Here is a 19,682-nt window from a genome sequence, read left to right on the forward strand (position 1 = left end):
TTAATTACCAAGGCAGAAGTGAGAAACTTGGAATAGCAGAAAAACTCAGTATGAAATCAAGCCTCATGTACATGCATGAAATATCAAATAGCAATTTCCTTAACTTGCTTAAATAATTTGAGTAGACAGAGAATAGAAGAGATGGTTTACCATCTATATAGGTTCCCTATGACCAAAAACTTCTTAGTTGATGACAAATTCTATTTTCCCTACTTGATACAACAATATAAGAGATAATGGGACCATTTGCCTGCTAAATGAACATCAAGATTTATATAAGGTTATCAATGTGTGATATATATTCACTGGAGGAGGAAGTACAGAGCAGACTAATGAAGAGAAAGCACGTTATGTTCCTATGGGACCTAGTTGAATTTAGTATCGCTAAACTCAGAACATCATCTGGCACTGGACTTTCTTTCCAAGTTTAATACCAAGAATATTTCAATACAATTAGGAAGTCAATTGGCTGGGCTGAAAAGAGTACTCGTGATGTGGGGGTGTTACCCCTTCAAAGGCTTTTGTTGCCTGCCTGTGAGTTGGTCAATAATTGCTGGTAGTGATAAGAAAAATGGGCCTCTGCCCCACAATCATTTATCCCCTTTTGGGTGTGTTCATCCTTTGTCGCCAAAGAAGACCATGCCATCAGAGAAATAATGACATGACTTGCACTTGACTTTGTTTGAGTGAAGGAGGACTGTGCAAGTCACCAACCTCACTTCTCCTCCAGAGCCATCTGAATCCAGTGACCAGATATTCATCAGGATGACTGGAGCTGACCCAAGATGAGGTAGTTGGGGTTAAATGACTTGCCCAAGGTCACACAACTAGCGAGTGTCAAGTATCTGAGATGACATTTGAACTCAGGTCCTCCTGACTTCTGCACTGGTGCTCTATCCACTGCACCACCTAGCTATCTTGTTTTAATGGTCATTTAACTGGACAATCTTTCATATTTATTAACAGGTCCATGTAACCTGCCTGAGTCACATGGAAGCCTGAGTTACATGAATCTGAGTACCATGGAGCCTGTGGTGGGAGGATTTTGCTTAATAGGTGGAGCAGGAAGAGGCAGAGCTAGATTGGAGCTGAAAGGAAGTTAGTCTTGAGAGCAGTCAGAGCTAGGAAGGATGCAGGCTACTAGCTAGCATGAGTGAATGGGTTTGTTTGTGATTTTGTTTAAGACAGCCTGCTTGTGATTTGTTTAGTGGAGCTGGTTTGTGGGAGGCCTAGAAAGGTGAAGGTGTGAGGATGGTGTTCTTCTTTGCATTGTTATTGTGTATAGATTTTCTCTGCTGTGATGAATTTGGCTTTCTGGTGTCTAAATAAATGTTTTGGTTCTACCTGTTACATGGAAGGTCTGTGGTAACTCATGATTCAAAATTGGCCTCAGTAGGAGCTTTGAATACTGCATTACTGCTCTACCCCCTCAAGCATGGCTACGTTAAATCTCAATACTATATAGAATATTTTAAAAAATAGGTAAAGAAGGAGTCCTACCAGATTCCTTTGAGGACACAAATATGACTTTGACACATAAGCCAGAAAGAGTAAAAACAGAGAAAGAAAACTATAGACAAATTTCCCTAATGAATAATGATGCAAAAAAATTAAATTAAATACTAGCAAGGAGATTATAACATTATATCACAAAGATGACCTGGTAACATTTCATCAGTAATGTGGGGATGGTTCAATATCAGGAAAACTATCAGCATTTAATTAAAAAAGTAATTGCACAAGCAAAACAAATGCAGCCATAATTAGAAGGAAAATAAGAAACTGGTAGTAGGGGTATTTGCAACAAGTTTTTTTTTTTTTTTTCTGATAAAGGCTTAATTTCTCAAAACTATATGTAAGTGAACCAAATCTGTAAAGGAAAGAGATAGTGCCTAGTTGACAAATAGTAAAAGGATATGAATAGGCAATTTCCAGAAGGAATCAAAGTTTTCAATCACAATTTAAAAAAATGGTCTAAAGCACTACTGATTAGAGAAATACAAATAAAATAACTCTGAAATACCACTTCACACCTATCCCTTTGGCTAACATGACAAAAAAGGAAAATGACAAATGCTGGAGGAGAGGTGACAAAATTGGGATAGCAGTGCACTCTTGGGGGAGTTACGAACTAGTCCAACCATTCTGGACAAGTGTGTGCCATGGCACTAATTAATGAGCTAAGGACTTTTTGAGACAGCAGAGAAAAAGTTTATTTTCTTTCTCATGAGAAAGGGCACACCTCCCTTACTGCTAAGTCTGTTGGCAGCAGGAAAGTGCAAATTGGTAACAGAAAGCAAGTCTTAGTTATACCCTAAAGCAAATTCCCCCTCCCTGACTCTCTGCCCCCTTATCCCATTGGCTGGGCTTCAGGATGCACAATCTGTGGAAATCTTCCCCAGTGGCAAAGAACAAAGGCAGTTATACAAATCTTGCCCAGAGACCAGAAAAGGCGGGAAGTCTTTAAGAACTATCTGTTCTGGGCAGTTTCAAGGCTGTTCTGCAAGATTAGGTGGTTTCAATATGTACAGAGTTTGCACAATATTCTCTCTTTTCGCAGAGATTGGAGGTTGGGCAGCATGTTCTGTTATGTCAAACCCCTGAGAAGACTTCATTATTCCAGGAATTTCATCCTTCACATAGGGATCACACAAAATGAGCATATAACACAATATCATAGGGTGGGGTTTGAGCACAAGCACCCTATAATTCCCACCTAGAGCAAATATAGCCCAAAATCCTGGGGTAAGGAGTGAAGGTCTCTTCTTTCATAGCTACTTCCTACTGAGATTGCTCTAGAGTTGTCCCTGTCCCAACAGGTCCCATGTGAGAGATCAGATCTTTAGCTGGCATCCAGAGTTTGGTCGACTTCAGGTCCAGAGATGACACAGCACTGTCATGGATAGGGGGTAACAACCAGCTTAAATGATCAGGTATCTGCCGATGCAGGGTAGCAAGCCTGCAGAAAACAAATCTGACAAATAAGGTGAACAGACAAAACGTCAAAAAGAAACAAGGAGACAATAACATGCTTCTGGATTTCATGAACCAATTGTCATAGCTCCATTCACTATTGTTTACTGTTTTCCAATTTGCAGTCCCTGGATCGCCATTCTGGCTAGAGGTACACCCTCTTTAATCTGAGCTGGCAGCTGGTCAACCCTTTATTCTTCCTGCAAGTGTGATGAACCTAGATACAATGTTTCAGAATGAACTGCAGGGGCAGCTCCTACCTCCCTGCTCAGTCTAAAATCAAACCTCTTTCTTCAAAACATTTTTTATAGTTCATTAGATGGAATGACATCTATTCTTCCAAAATCTACCCTTGCTCTCAGCAGAGCAGTAAACAACTCTTTTCTTGTCAATCCACTCTAATCCTGAATCCACTGGCTATTCATTCTTCTCTCTCAAAAAAAATCTATCTTTTTCACTAATTCTCACCATCCAAGGTACCAGCGATTCTCGCATTTTGGGGGGGAATCAACTCAAAGCATCTGTGACCTTCTGCTGAGCAAAATCCCCAACCACTTCCCGAAACACTGTGGGGGCTCTCTGATTCCCCTGCTTCCTCAAATTCAGCATCCTCACTTGTTTCATTCTCCTCCCACACATCCTCCTGGCCTTTGTTTAGACCCAAATCTTGCCCAGTCTGTGTGAGGGCTGCATTCACTTTCCTACTGTTAACTTTTTGCCTCCTGTGATACAAACCAACAACATCCATCTCTTCTACCACCTGAACCTCTACAGCCTCCTCTCCCAAAGGACAGCCTGAACGCTGCAGGACAAAAAGCCTCTCCTACAAGCCAGGCAACTCTCTTTCCATCTCAGCCTTCTCCTCCAGCATTAAGTCTCCGCATTTACATACAATTCAATAGCTATTGAATTTACTATTCTGCATACCCTTGTTATTTCTTTCCCTGGTTTCATTGTTATTCCCTGCAAACACCTCTCCAAGTCCCTGGGTTCTCCCTTCTGAAGCCTCTGTTCCCAGTTTTCACAAAGCCTTCTGCCTTCAGTCCGTTATCTTTCTAGGGAGGAACAAAAATCCTCCCACCCTGAGACATCATTTCTTCCTCTGTCTCCTCTGCTTTTCTCTCTCCAAGTAGAGGTCTGATATTTTGCAACTCCATCCTCATCTCTATTTGTAGCACCAATGTAATATTCACAGCAACGACAGCGGCCACCAATATCACAGCACAATTCAGAATCGTGAAATAACGCAGACTTTCCACACGGAAGGCAGAACCAAAACATTTATTCAGATCCATCAGAGCAACAAAAATCTATACACAATAACAATGCAGAGGACAACACATCCCCAATTCGTCCTCCTGCTAGGCTTCCAACAAACCAGGTCCATTACACTCCTCACAAGCAGACTTTTTTAAATAAAATCACAAAGTCACAAAATCACTTCCACTACCCAGGAGACTGTATCCTTCCTAGCTCTGACTGCTCTCAAGACTAACTTCCTCTCGGTTCTGCTCTAGCTCTGCCTTTTCCTACTCCTCCCATTCAGCAAACCCCTCTCACCACAGGCTCCATATGACTTAAAGAACCTGTTAATGAATAGGAAAAGTTTTCCAATTCAAATTACCATTACATTAACCTGATCAAGATATTGATCCAAGACAATTCAAAAGGACACATGGTCAAAATGCTATCCACCTCCAGAGACAGAACTGATGAACTATGTAGTTTTTTAATGTTATTTTTCTTAGGGCTTTTATGGGGAAAGGGGATTTTCTAATAAGGTTAATATGGACAGGTTTGGTATGATTTCACATATATAACCAAAATCTAAGTCCTTCTCTTCTCAAGAAGAGGGCTGGGACTGAAGGAAAGAATTTGCAACTCAAATTTTTTTAAAGGATTGTTAAAAAATCGTTACATGTATTTGGGAAATATTTAACTAAATGAAAATATATATTTTTTTAAATCCACTCACATCACATTCCTTTTTCCATTTTCCACCAGCATGGAGACCTTACAGAAATTTGCTCTAGCTGAGAAACATATCCAGCCAATCACAACCTATCAAGAGTAAAATATTTTCAGGTACTATAAACCTGTTCCACCAGCCCTGAAAACTCTAAATTGCAACAACTAGGCCAGAAAACCATGGAGCACCAGAAGAAACAAGGAGGAGTCAACAGAGTCAGTCTTTTAATGCCATCAGTCAGCTTTGGGGTGAACAACCCTAGATTACCAGCACAGAAAAGCTCTAAAAGACCAGCACCAAAGAATAAAGGAAGAGAAGAAACAGGATAGGACACTGAGGGCTGGAATGGAAGGAGACAGGAAGTGTTGTGCTGTAATCCACTTAGCCTGAGAGAAAGACCAAGAACTACCAAGAAACAGTTATGACTACCCAAAATCATTTGGGGCAGAGAAAGGCTGATGAATCATGAATTGCCCAGCATGGAATGAGACTGAGATTCTTTGAGATTCATCTCTCGAGGAAACCGTAATCAGAAGGCAGGAAGTCAAAAAGTGGAAGACAAAAAGATATAAGGTGGGGGGGGGGGAGAGGAGTGGCAAGGGGTAGAAGAAATTACTAAAGAAAACTCAAAGACCTTGAATATAAACATATAAATCAACAGGAAAATAAAAGAAAAACAAAAGGAAAGCATTAGAAATAGAGTAAACCATAGCAGTATAAAAGTAATATAGTCAGAAGGTAAGCAGAAGTTTTTGAGGAAAGATAATGAACTTGGTTTTTGAAATGGATAATTCTGCAATGTTAATGGAATATAAAAATAGAACTGTATGGCTAGGAAACTAGATATGCATAAATGGGGTTCAGAAGAAAAAGTGAGTGCTGGAGGCATATGTTCAGAACTCATGTCCATAAAGAAGACAGTTTAAGTTCTGAGACTAAATGAGTTGCCAAGTTATAGAATTTAGAATAAAAATATGAAAGAGTTAACATACAGGTACTTCAGGAATAACCCCATTTAGAAGTCAAGAATATTACAACTGTTTTGGAAACTATTGAGAGTATATGGTATATGTTCAAATAAAAGGAATTTAAGTTGATACATGTAAGTAGAGAATTTACAACTTTTTAAAAAATAACTTTATTGATTTCTTCTGTTTCTTACATGATCATAGTTATCCCATGTATCTCTTCACTTCCCTCTCACAGAGAGCCATGCCATATGTAACAGTATTTTTTAGAAAGAAAAAAAAATACAGCAGACTGATCAATACATTGAACAAACTCAAAATATGTACAATGTATAACAACCAGGGACCTCCCATCTCCATGAAGAAGTGTAGCTGTGGTGTCCTCTTCTATCTCTTCAATTAAGTCTTGCTATACCTTTACAATTTTGTCACATTTACTTTTGATTTTTTGGTCTTTGGTTGTTCTTTTCATTTACCTTATTATAACTGCTATGTATATATTTTTTGTCTCTGTTTACTTCACTGTATATCAATTTATATGCATTTTTCCATGTTCCCTCGATTCATCACTTTCACCATAAGCAATATTGTAAAACAGAGGAGTGAAATATGTGGCCCGCCATATTTCACCAGAATCTCATTAAGATGGGATCCCTTAGTCCCTGATGACCTAAGTGAATTATTTAAGCTATGAAACTTCAAAGTGTACTAAGACTTTCAGGAAATGTGTATTATTTCATTTGATCTTCACAGTAACTATATAAAGAAAGCACTATTCACATTTTACATGAGAGAAAACTGATGCTAATTGAAACTAAGTGATTTGCTCAGAATCATATCCGTCCAACCTGCCAGAATCATAGTGTCCAAAGGATGATTCAAAGTCAGGTCTTTCTGATTCCAAGTTCTCCCCTCTATTCATTATCCTACACTGCCTCTTTAGTAATTATGCACTCATAAGAAGTGGAATAAAATTCAAATGCTCAAAAGAAGTTTCTAAGTCATTCCTTCTCAATCTATATCCTCAAACCTCTGATAGTCATGTGTGTGATTTTGTCTACATAGCTAGTCAGTCCTTAGACTCAGTTGGCACTAATAAACATCATATTTTAACCCAATCTGACTGTCTACTGACTCATGCCTTTGGTTCATGACAAATTCTATTCAATAGACATACCAAGTAGATTGACACTTCAGTTCAACAGAAATTTATTACAAGTGAGGAAACAAATATAAAGGAAATACTTCCCATTGTCAGGAAGCTTAGATTCTATAGGAAGATTGTAATATGTACACAGAAAAATATACTTGAAGCTAATATAAAGAGATTCTGAATGTAAAGGGATAAGTTATCTGAGAAGTCATCTAATATAACCCTCTCATGTTATTAGGTAAATCTAAAGATGTTACCTTGCCCAGGGTCTCACAGGTAATAAGAAGTACATTCAAAAGTTGAACCCAGGTCTTCTGACTCAAAATCTTCTGCTCTTGCACCAATTAGAATTCATCAACAAAACATGTACAGGAAATAGAATTTCCATATTTTGAAAACTAACAGGTCACCAAGATCAGCAAAATTGGGAAGTTTGGACACAGTCTTGAGGGGAAGGAGGAATCCACGATAACATGCTTTTAAAGAGGAGGTTAAAATGTAGACCAGATAAGTAGATGTTGAGTTGACTGAATTACAATGCTTGCCAATCTCTGATCTTATCTTACTTAATATTTTTATGAATGATTTCTATAAAAATGGAGAAGTATGTTTATCCACTAAGTGAAAGATATATAATTTGGGAGGAATTTCTCCTGTAATAGAGAATCAAGAATTTTAAGGATGTGGAAAATAATACAAAAATATAAAAATATTAACAACATGAAATCTACTAAAGATAAATGTACAAAGTAGAAGCTCTATATTTAAGAATTTGCATTCTTATGAACTGAACAGATAGGGATTGAGGTACACTTAATAGTACCATATGTGGAGACAATATTTGAATTTTAATTAACTACAAATCAACACATCAACTGTTTGGCATAGTATCAAAAAAGTAATGAGGTATTTGAGTGAATTAACAGTCTAATTTGGCCAGAAAAGAAGCACTCTCAATAATACTGAATTTCTATTAGTCTGACTATACCTCAAGTACTGTGTGCATTCTTGACATGATGTTTTAGGGAAGACATTGATAAACTGCACAACTTTCACAGAAAGATTAATTGGTAGTATGGTATGGAGGCTAAGGATTTAGGCTTACAAGTAGGAGGATTGGAGTTCAAATACTGTCCAAAGCACTCAGATATAATCTTGAAGAAATTACTAATTTCTTTGAGCATCAGTTACCTCATCTAAAAAAATAGGAAAATAATAGCCCAAATCACTGGGCTGTTATGAGGATTAAATGAGATAACATATGTAAAACATTTTTTTCTGGCCTTAAATCACTGTATGAATGGGAACCATTATTAGGTGAGGAGGTTGCAAATCATTTCAAATGAAGAAAAGTCAAAAAAATAGAAGTACCTATCCAGGAGAAAAGATATGAGGGAAGAAGAAATGAGAGTTGCCTAAAGGCTGCCACGGAGAAGAGGTATTTGAATTATACTATGCTGTTCCAGAAGGCAGAATTCTAATCAACATTTACAAGCTACTGGGAATGAGCAAATTTTAGCTGAACATAGATGGCTTACAATGCACATAAAACTGGATCCAGGATATGACACCATCCTCAGTCTTCAAAATTGTAATTTAAAATTTTCAGTGAAGGAAAACTCACTACCTTATATGGCAACAATCCCTGTTTTGTTTTGGTTTTGGAAGTCTCCTTTTTTCTACACATTATGACACATTCATATTTTATTTGATTTCATACATGTAAAGGAATCAAAATGGTTTATGTTTTTCAAAATTTAGAGCTGTCCAATAATAACAGGTGTTGTGCTTTGAAACAATGGACTTCCTCCCAATATTAGTGGTTAATCCAGAATTGGGTCATTTATGATACTGGTAACATATCCTGGGTCAGACTCTATGCATTAGGCAAGTGATCATTATTGCTTTATGACAAACTTAAAAGAAAAGCCAAAGAAAACCATAACATTTCACAATAATTCCATTTGTGCAAAGTGACAGTCTGTATTGAAATTCGCAGAACACATTAAGGTGAGTGGGTGATGGGAAGGACAATTTATTTCTCCTTAATATAGGTTAAATCTCATTAGGAATATGTTAGAAAGGGATAGTTTGTGTTTCATTCTAATCTGTTGCCATGTAGTCTGAAGCATAAGTCTTCCAAAGAGAGTTTAATTTGAAAAAGTAATCCAGTTTACAGAAAAGCTTGATTTCTTATGAAATCACATGATTATAGAGTTGTAAGGGACTTATAGCTAAGGAATAACAGCCAGAAACATTCAAGTATTCCATCCCTTATAAGGGTAGTGATCGCATCTTATTTACATAATAACTAAAGGTATTGAAGAAAAAGATTCATGGCTCTTTTCTATGGTCCTTTCAAGAGATAAAAGCATTTTCTGATTGACAAAATAATCTTCCTCTAAAAGATAGAATCAGAGCCTCCGTTTGGTCTGCAAACAAAGTTAAATTCCTGAATATGAAGAACATACTACAAGTCAAACAAAAATTAATATCTCTCTTCATTAAAACATATTTCCCCAAAATGATTTTTAAAAGCTATTCCCAAAGTCTTAATTCTGTTATCAGTTTTGCTTTAAGTTTTGCTTAAAACTCATTAAGAGTTTTTGGACACCATGTACATTAAATAAGCAAAAAATAATAATGAACAATATGAAGTTTTGCCACAATAATTTCTTTTAGCTCAAGGAAGGAAAATGCACAAGATATTTATCTGAGCCAACGTAAAAATGTCAGCAACAAATTTTGGCACACTGAGGTAGTTTTGGAATCAACTTGAGGAACATTAAAATAGAGCATGTTATCAACATGACTCCAGAATCAATGTACTAAGGTTGATATCCACATGTTTTATAGTGGCCAGGATGAAAATGAAGTATATTCTTCATATACTAATTAGAATTTTAGGAAGTTTTCCTAAAATTCTCCAACTAGCAGCTCAGTCTCTTGACTGCCATCTTCATGTCTTTGTTCTTGAATGCGTAGGTGGATTGATTTAAGACAGGAGTAATAACAAAATCAAGAATAGCAAGAAACTTATCCACTGGCATTGTAGGGAATGGCTACACATAGACAAAGATGCATGGGCCAAAGAAGAAGACCACCACGCTGATGTGAACTGACAGAGTTGAGAGAGCCTTGGACAATCCATTAGAAGAGTGTTTGTGAACAGTGACCAAAATGTAAGTGTATGAGATGAATAAGAGAAATACATTGCCAATGGAGATGCAACCGCTGTTAGCAGTGACAGTAAACTCCAACTTATAAGTGTCTATACATGCCAATTTGATGACCCAACGAAAGTCACAAAAAAACCCCAAAAACCTATCAACCTTGTTAGGGCCACAGAAAGGCAAATTTACCCTGAAAGTCAACTGGGTCAGTGAGTGTAGAAAGTCAATGGCCCAAGAAGAAATCTGGAGGAAAATGCATATTCTTGTGTTCATAATAGTCAGATAGTGGAGAGGCTTATGTATGGCAATTTATCTGTCAAAGGCCATGTAAATTAATAACATCATTTCCATTAATCCCATGAAATGAAGAAAGAATATGTGACTGATACATCCTTGAAATGAGATAGTTTCATGTTCATATAAAAAGGTTAGAGATCATCTTTGAAACTACAGCAGTGGAGAAACACGTGTCAATAAAATAAAGATTAGCCAAAAGAAGACATACAGGAGACTGTATTTGGGGGTCAGATGTCACCATGAGTACAATGAGAAGGTTTCCCAACATAATGGCAACATAGAAGATGGAGGAGAAAACCATAAAAAGATGCTACATGGTCCAAGAGCTACAGATTTCCATGAATATAAAATCTGACACCATTGAATAATTCAATTCATTCATCAGGCTGACTGTGATCATACCTGGAAGGAATAAAATAAGGGAGAAATCAAAACAATTGTATTAAAATGTATTTCTTATTAAAATTCTAATATTCCATATAATATATGAAGTTGAGGAGGCAGAACAAAGATGATGGAATAATAGGAAAAAATACTGTGAGCTTTTCCCCCAAACTCATCTAAACAGATGTGAAAAAGTCAGCAATTGAATCTTGATGTGATAACTCCAAGAAAAAGTCACAATGAGGCTTTATTTTGCTAATGTTGCTAGAGAGAGACAGAGGTATGTTGACAATGGCTATGTTAGCCAGGAGTGCTGAGCACAGAACAGAGCAAAGCAGAAAGAGCCTTTACACCCTCAGAGAGAAAGAGAGCAAGACAAGAAGAAGAAGAAGAAGAAGAAGAAGAAGAAGAAGAAGAAGAAGAAGAAGAAGAAGAAGAAGAAGAAGAAGAAGAAGAAGAAAGCACTTAGGTACAAATTAAACTAGAATGCCTGGAAGTGATGAAGCAAGGATTTTTGAAAGAGTTAAAAATATTTATATTTGATGAAATGAGAAATTCAAAGTTGTATTTATAGATATTTTATATTGATAGAAATTATATATACATATATGAAAGAATTTTAACGAAATTAACAGCTTAACATGAGTTACAAGCCTTGTCCAAACAACAAATTTCCTGAAAACTATAGTGGACCAAATAGAAGCTAATGATTCCCCCCACCCAAAGAAAATATATATTATATCAAAAGACTGAAAAAAATTAACAGAAAATATAAGATATCTCATAGCAATAAGAACTGACCTAAAAAAAATTGGGAGAGAAAATTTGAATCATTAGACAACTGAGTATCACGACTTTAAAAAGAGTCTAAACATTATATTTCAATAAATCTTCAAAGAAAATTGGCCAATTCTCATGGAAGCAGAGGGAAAAGTGGAAATGGAAAAAGTCCACTGATCACCTCCTGAAAGACGCCCAAACACCCATTAACATTATAGCCAAAATTTAGAGTTTTCAGATCAAAGGAAAAATATATCAAGGTTCCAGAAAAAAAAATTAATTCAGGAGCCAGAATCAGAATCACACACTATTCCTATGTGATCACACCATCACATAGGAATAGAGAGTTTGGAATACAATATCTCAGAAGGCAACTTATGTAAGCATATAGTCAAGAATGACTTACTAGGGAAAATTGAGTATAATTCTACCAAAGAAAAATCAACCATCAAAGAAAGAGATTTTCTTACATTTCTGACAAAAAAGCAAGAGTTGGGTAGAATTTGTGAAGTTTAAACACAGGAGTTGAGAGGAACAAAATTAAACATGAGTGAACAATGATAAAAGACTAAAGAAAGACAAACTGCTTATGTGAAGTTTATGATGAGTCCCTCTGAAGTCTATCATCTTTTAGCATCATAGAGGAACTCTTCTTAGAAAAGGTCTGGAGTAATTTAGCTTTCTCAGTTACCTTAAGAGAAGAATGGGAACAGAGAAGAGGAATACACTGGTGGAGAAAATGGAAAGTAAGGTTACAGAAAGTTATCTCAAATAATCTGAGTGCACAATTAGAAAACTACAAACAAGAAACAGGGGATTTCAGTGAAGGAGAGTGATTGACGCTGGAAATTCACTCATCTATACCGGTCAATTAGAAATGAATACAGCTAGTTAGAGAAAGAGATTTCATTCAAAAAGGAAATAGGAGGGGAATGGAAGTAGGGAGACAGGGTAAGAAGAGTAGAATAAAGGAACAGCTAGGCTTAAGCAAGACAAACTCTAAGGGTGTATCTCTTTTTGAGGCCAAATACAGGAAATCTGATGGGGTGCCACACGTTTGGGAAAAGCCAAGCTAATGATGATATATAAATGAGATAGAATAATATTATGCTGTAGGAAATTATGAAGGGAAATCTATCAGAGTAAACTAGGAAGTCAGATATGAACACTACAGAAAAAATGAAGAGAAAAAGGAGAAAAATTTATCCAATGACAAAAAATAGCAGACAAGCAATGCTGAAAGAATTATAAACTAATCAGGGTAATAATGAACAATTATTCAAGAAGTTTAATGATGAAAGATACTACTTACTTCATAGAAAAGGTAAAGGACTTAGAATGAAGAATGAGACATAATTATTCAAGCATGGCCAATATGAGAATTGTTTTGCTTAACTATGAATGTTTGTAACAGAGGAATTGTTTAAAGAAAAACATTCTTAAAAAAGAACATTCTCATTTAAAGGGTGAGGAGAGTTGGGATAGAAGGTTGCAAAGGTGAATTTCTACTGAAATATGAAATATATGCATGGTATGTAGGTGAAATATATATGTGAAATATTTGTATACAAATACACATACACACACACACACACACATATATATATATATATATGTAAAGGATATGAAATCTGTTTAAATACATTTGTTCAGTAGATTACAAAGCCTAGTCGGATCTTTTTTATTTTTATTTTATTTAAAAACAATTTCTTTTATTTTTTTATTTCTTTTTATTTTGGGTTTCTGGGAAATTTGGTAAATGCTGCATGTATGTCAATGGATTTCAAACCCTGAATTTTCTAATTTCACCCCTATTAATCCTATGAAAAACAACCTCACAGTCAGCAAATTCAGTTTTTCTTACCTAGCTAAACAAGTTCCTTAACCATTTTTCCTTAATACTGTTTAATATTTTTGCTCATTTACTTTAGGGCCTGTCATTGTTCATTCTGCTATTTTTATTGGAGAAACATTGTGGAACAACAGTTAAATGGGGTTGTGATAATTAGAGGAAATGTGATTTGGGGATTCTGATGGATCAAATGGGATAATGTATTTTGTATGTTCGTGAAAACCAAAAGTCCTATGTAAATGCTATATTTTTTTCTAGCCATCAGGAAGAATTTAGTAAATGCTTCCTATGTTCTAGGAACTGTACACAAATACAATCACTGAAACAATCTTTATTCCTAAGGAGTTTATATTCTAATGAAATCCAGGGATTTAGTAAAGGGAGAAAAGGTGCCAGTAGTGAGAGATTTTATGGAAGTAGGAATAAGAAGATATGGAAATTAAAGAGATATTAGAGTTAAATGAGAGGGGAACATTAAAGGTGTCTGCAAAATTGTAAACCTAAGTGCCTGAAAGGATGGTGCTGCCATCAATAGAAAGAGGGAAATAATTCGTTATCCACCCTTCATCGTAATCTCTTCACTCAGCAGATAGTTATCAACATCTTAGTGAATGAATGGCATCATGCTTCTACCAAACTCCTCAAATTTCTCAATAATATCAACCATTCTTTTTGTAAAAACAAGTCAACAAAATTGTTTACATTTTTTATAGAAGACATAAGAAGGACTTCAAAATTGATAGAATATATGAAGTATGTCCAAAAAGTTCAATAGTTCTGATGCCAAGTTATCAATGTTCATTAAAACCATCTTGTAAATAAGTGAACCCTCTTCCAAAAACACTAATACTGTATTAGCAGATGTTAGGCATCACTGCCTGTATCTCTCATAGACCTCTCAAATTCACCATGAATAAAACAGAACTCATATCTCCCCAAATCCATGCTTCCTGTATGATCTCCAATTTGTGTTGATGACAGAACCACCCTTCAGGTTCCCAAACAGTAACTTTGGAGGAAGCCTTAATGTTCTCTCCCTCAAACCCTGTGTTCAATCAATAACCAGGTCTTTTCATTATATCTCCACAAAATCTCTTGCATTGGTCATCTTTACACTCATACAGCTCCTCAGTTGGTTCAAGCATTAATTACCTCTCAGTAGCACTGTTCAAAAAGTTTCCTAATTTTCCTCTCTGCCTCCAGTTCCGTCATGCTAATCCACATTCTGCACAACAGCTAAGTTAATATAGGCAAAAAAAAAAAATGTATCTCTAACTATGGTGCCAGCTTTCTAATGCTCTAAACCATTATTGATTAAAGAAATGCAAATTTTAAAGGTTTGAGATATTTATAGCTATTGCATTGGGTAAAATGTTTGAAGAGGGAAGTGGCAAATGTTGGAGAGGATGTGGCAAATTGGGACACTAGCTCACTGTGGAACTGTGAAATGATCTGCATTTTGGAGGGTCATCTGGAATAGTCGTTAAACTACCTATACCCTTTGACCCAGCAATACCTTTATTAAGTCTGTTTCCAAAGAAGATAAGAGAAAAAGGAAAAGATCCTACATGTTCTAGAATATTTATATCAGCTTTCTTTGTTGTGGCAAAGAACTGGAAATTGCAGAGATGCCCATCAACTGGAAAACATCCAAACAAGTTGTAATATATGATTATGATGAAATGCAACTCTACTACAAGAAAGAAGAGTCCATGGTATGACTACTGTGGGGATTCTGTCTTTGAAACACTTTGCTCTCTCCCAGAGTTTCTAAGAAAATATTGTGAAAATTTGTTTCAGAGATTCCAGGAATAATATTAAAGGAAAGAACTGAGAATTAGGTGGTGGGATAGCACTACTGACTTACTATGCATTCTTGCTGGGGTCAAAGAGCAAACCACGTGTTCAAATCCTGTCAGCCACTTAAAAGCTATGTTCTTAGACACTCCTGTAATCCTTCAGGCCATCTCTTCCTTCATCTGTAGTCTCTTTAACTTTACTTTCTCTTGTCATCTTCCTTTCTAGCACAGCTACTCAGAATACTATAAATCAGTCTTTCATGAGTGTTCTGCCCACTTTTGAATATGTTTTTGTTATGCTCTTAATCATTCTCCCGGATAAGAGAAAAAAAAGACATTCAGTCTTATCCCATTTATAAAGATATTTTACCTAATAAAAAGATTACTGGGTTTATGAGAGTCTGTCTTTTCATTTGAATTTCATACTTAATTAATTCCCCCCTTTTGGTATAGTATTGGGCAACTGCTGAAAAAGAAGAGATCAACTTTTAACATACACAGAGCCAGTCGATGACACACTGTGAATCAGAAAATTGTTTTTAACATCCCTGTTTTTACATTTCTTTCCCCCTCCCCCTACTCCTTATCCTATGCATGCTGTTCCATGGTTATTTAAATGACCTTTTAGACTTTGCTTCTGCATCCCACCTTCCCTAGATAAAACTCCTTTTCTAGAGGACCAAGTTGTTTTTGTGGAAATTTCAATAGATTTTCAGTCAGAAGACTTAGTTTACCACTCCAGGTCTATTATTTAGATGCTCTGTGGGCTTGGTAAAGTTATTTTCCTTCTCTGGGTGCCAGTTTCCTCAATGATATCTAATATCCTTCTTCCATATATATATACATATATATATATACATATATATATAATGTATGTATGTATGTATGCATATATAGATATATAGATATATATGTGATTAAGCCCAAGTTCTTTGAGCCTATCATCTATGAGCCTATCATCAAACTTAGCAACTGGATCATAATCTATAAGGTGATCCTCTGACTTTTCCCAACTTTCTCTCCAAAAGAAAAAAAAAATAAACAAAAGCATACTTGTATTGTGCCTCTTACACATTGTGCCTCTTCCTACTTTCAGCAAATCTTATAAACCCACCTAGTTAATACTTTCTGGGTTTGCTCCAGAGTTGACATTAACCATTCCCTTGAACACAGTTGAAATTAATGTTAAGTTGTTAAATATGACCTCTGAGAGCCAACTCACAGTTAGAGGGACACTCAGACTGAGAACTAGTCATGGCTAGACAGTTTATGGGGAGCTCTCTGCCAGGAATGGGATAAAGACAGCACAAGAAAAAACAGCAATTTTCTAGAGATGGGGAAAGTCTCGTCGTTTCACCTCCAGTGTTGCACATTGACTTCCAATTTCACTACATCACTACTGGCTATCATGCAAGTCCTCATTTGCACAATTCTTTCCAGTTAAGTAAGGTTACCTAGAAGAGGAAACCATTACCAAGAGACTTTAACCCATGTCCAACCCTCTACTCATAACCCCAACATTGCTAAACTTCTCAAATCTCTCAAAAACTCAAGAAGCTTTGAAGGAAACATTACATGATGTGAGGATATATGGATGACAGTAGGCGGAGCAGAAATTATCTCCACTGAGCTGTGTTGAATCGAGAATATTCCACAATAAAGCAGTGGGCCACAAGACAAGGGTAAATGGTGAAAGCACTGGAAATGGAAGAAAAGAGAGTGAGATTGAGCTCAGATGAAGGAATGAGGGTGATAAAAGCATTGGTGATGGGAATTATAGAGCATCTTTAATAGAGAATAATGTGACATAAGAACTTGTATTTCCAAGGCAATATTCACAACACTGGTGGTGGCTGAATATGCCAGTATAGTTCTCAATTGCAAAGTATAACAGACTCACCATACAGAAGGCAGAAGAAAAAACATTTATTCACACACCATAGAGCCAGAATCCAGAAATTAGAAAGTTCAGTTTGCCATAGAGACTAAGAAGTTAATAAGAATGATCACCACAGGGCACAAAGAAATTCCAAAGCCTCCCCTCCTCTGCCAGGGCCTCTCGACACAAGCAAACACTCAAAAACCTGAGCTGGGCCCACTTGCCTGCATTTTCGTTCCTCTGACCCTATCGCCCTCAATCACTTCCTCCCAGTTTTGTTCCACCCTTCCTGTTCCGCCTGTTCAGCAAGCTCTTCCTACTACTTGTGACTTAGGCTTCCAGGTGATTTAAGCAGATCATATGCACCTATTAATGAATGAGGGAGATCTTTCAATATGAATTGCTATTACAGAACTACATACAGAGGATCTATCCAAAGAAGGAAGCAATTCCTCTAAATTTAAGCATGCTGGTGCAAAGCCCCATACAAGGTACTGTCTGAATTCTAAGGTCCTTTACTATTCGGAGAGTCTCTGGTTGTTTGAACTCAGTGGAATGATTTTGTGGTAGATAACAGAGCCCAAGGCAATAAAAGCTAGTGTATAGAAAACTGCTTTAGCATCAGAGAGACTTGAATTGCTACTTCTGACTCATGTTGAATGTCAGAGCTTGAGCAACAAAAACACTTTACTTCTCTGCTCTCAGACAACTCTGAAGTACTAAAAGGAACAGCACAGGTAGCAATCTACATTACTCCAAGATATTTCATAATAGGTAGCTCTCTGTACTGATGAAATCACAGCTCATCTCCCAGTTTCCCCGATGCTTACCTAATTTACAGGCTTATAGAGACATTTAAAATAAAATAAGAATACTCATTTTTTTCATTGAAATATAGAAAGATTACTTTCATAATGCAACTTAGGAAGGACATCTTACATTTACTAAAAGTCAGTCAGTCTGTTAGTAACAGTGTGATAAATATACCCAACTTAATGAGGAAAAGGTTGGTCAGTAAGAGACAAAGGGAAGGATTAGTATACCTGAGTAAAATCATAGTGAAGATATGAAATCATTTTCCTGCTTGAGGCAGGTTTGGAGAAATAAAAGTAAATAAGAATGACAAAAAGAGGAGAATCTTCATCTCTCAAGAAGCAGAGACACAGAAGTAATTCAATTATGAAAGAGAATGAATTTGGGTTTTTTTTAAAGAAAGTGGAAGAACAACAAATATTATAGGAATTGATGCAAGAAAGAAAGATAAATGAAGTACACAGAATTAGAAAGGACAAAAGAAAGAACCTTCTGAGAAGAAAGGTCACTGGGAATACAGTAGGATAAGAGAGAGGAAACATGAAAGAACTAAAAGGTCTTATCAATGGCTGCCTTGAGAAAGAGGAATTTGAATTCTATGTAGCTCCAAAAGACAGAAATGGAAGAAAAAAATACAAGGCATAGAAAGTTACAGATGTTAGCCAATTATAAAAAAGACTTTCTCTAGAAAGCATATTGAATACTACTAAGTAGGAAGGGAGAAATCCCTTATTGAAAATGATAAAATTATAGCTCCAGTAAACAATGAATCTGTTAATATATGTTAGAGCAAGTTTTATGAATTGATCCCTGTTGCTGCCTTTTGTTGCTGTTGAGTCATTTCTGTCATGTACAATTCTTTGTGACCTCATTTTGGGATATTTATGGGAAAGATACTAGAATTGTTTGCATTTCCTTCTTTAACTCATTTTAAAACTGATGAACAGAGGAAGACAGGGTTAAGTCATTTGTCCAGGGGCACATAACTAGTAAGTGTCTAAAGTCATATACGAACTCATGAAGATGAGTCTTCCTGATTCCAAGTCCAGTGCTCATTGGCTGTGCCTTCTAGCTGCCCTTGGCATCAGCTGGTTGCTACCTTTTTTAGCCTTAAATTACACACCAAAGTAAATTAGTAGATATGTTTTATAGCAATGTTATCATTCCAAACAATATATTTGAATTCATATATGCAGAATAAAATAAATTTTTAAAAGGAATACTTTGCTAATTTTTAGCATAATATAGATTTAATTTCACTACAAAGAGTAAAACAATGAGGTGAATTACTCCTCTTTACACTTTATCATATTATCAGTCATATATTTTGGTCATGAGGGCTGGCATCCAACTATGCTACTTCAGAGAAATTGATTTAGGAAATTGTTCAACGAGAATCAAATTGGGTTATTTCTTGAATCATAAGCCCAGGGTTGAAGGAGACCTTAAAGAACCTCTGATATTAATCTTTTGGGGGATCATAGACCTTATTAGCATTTTGGGGAAACCTATGAATCCTTTGTCAGAATGGTGTACTTAAGTTATTGAAGAAAATCCTTATTTTCTGTCACAGTTTAGTGAAAATAAAGCTATGTTTTGAAGTACAAATTAATAAATCCTTTAAATTTATCCATAAACTGGA

At 36.1% G+C, this 19,682-nt stretch overlaps 1 pseudogene; it reads right to left on the reverse strand.

Moving 5' to 3' along the window:
* Window positions 1-9,966: 9,966 nt before the first annotated feature.
* Window positions 9,967-10,915, reverse strand: LOC140513259 (olfactory receptor 4F6-like; annotated as a pseudogene).
* Between the last annotated feature and the right edge of the window lie 8,767 nt (window positions 10,916-19,682).

Source organism: Notamacropus eugenii, chromosome 7 (assembly GCF_028372415.1).
Source record: "Notamacropus eugenii isolate mMacEug1 chromosome 7, mMacEug1.pri_v2, whole genome shotgun sequence".
In the NCBI taxonomy this organism is placed as follows: Eukaryota; Metazoa; Chordata; class Mammalia; order Diprotodontia; family Macropodidae; genus Notamacropus; species Notamacropus eugenii.